The following is a 726-nucleotide window of genomic DNA, read 5'->3' as shown; positions in this document are numbered from 1 at the left end:
CAGCAGAGCCACTGCAGTGATCCCCGGGGTAAATTTTCTGTTTTCCATCCACTCGTCAAGGTTTCTCTTGAAGAGTGTTAGTGAGGGGCTCTGCCTAATGTAGATTGGAATCCTGTTCCAAATCATGGAGAGTCTCTGGGACATAAATCTATCCCTCCAGCATGTCCTATTTATCATTGTGGTGAGGTTTAGATCCCTAGAGCGTGTGCTTCTTGGGGATTTGTTTGAGAAAACTAGTAATAGACAATGAAAAAGGACCGTTACTCTAATAGAAGCTAAAGAAGCTTTAAAAAAATGGAAAAATTGTAAAGCTCCAGGCTTGGATTGTTTAAGTATGGAATTATAGAGTCTGCTTCCTTTAAATATTTTAGAATTACTGAGTGACGTTTTCAGGATAATTCAGAGTGACAAAATAATTCCTCCCTCATGGAAATTTTCTGTAATCTCACCTATTCTTAAACAAGTAAAGGATAATAAGTTAGTTTCCTCTTATAGACCTACTTCATTATTAAATGTAGACTATAATATATTTGCTTCCATCTTCGCCAAAAGACTAAGAGATATAGTAGATAAATGAAGAAATTAATTTCTGACTTTAAACTCTGCATATATGAAATAAATTCTTAAAACAGTTAAGGAATATGTTTTTAAAACTACATTAATATTAAAATGGAAAATGTTGTGCTTTCCCATTGCACACACTTCTTAATTTAAGGAAACTCAGAA

Source organism: Protopterus annectens, chromosome 7.part0 (assembly GCF_019279795.1).
Source record: "Protopterus annectens isolate FY-2018-M chromosome 7.part0, PAN1.0, whole genome shotgun sequence".
Classification (NCBI taxonomy): Eukaryota; Metazoa; Chordata; order Ceratodontiformes; family Protopteridae; genus Protopterus; species Protopterus annectens.
Note: the sequence above shows the minus strand (reverse complement) of the source record.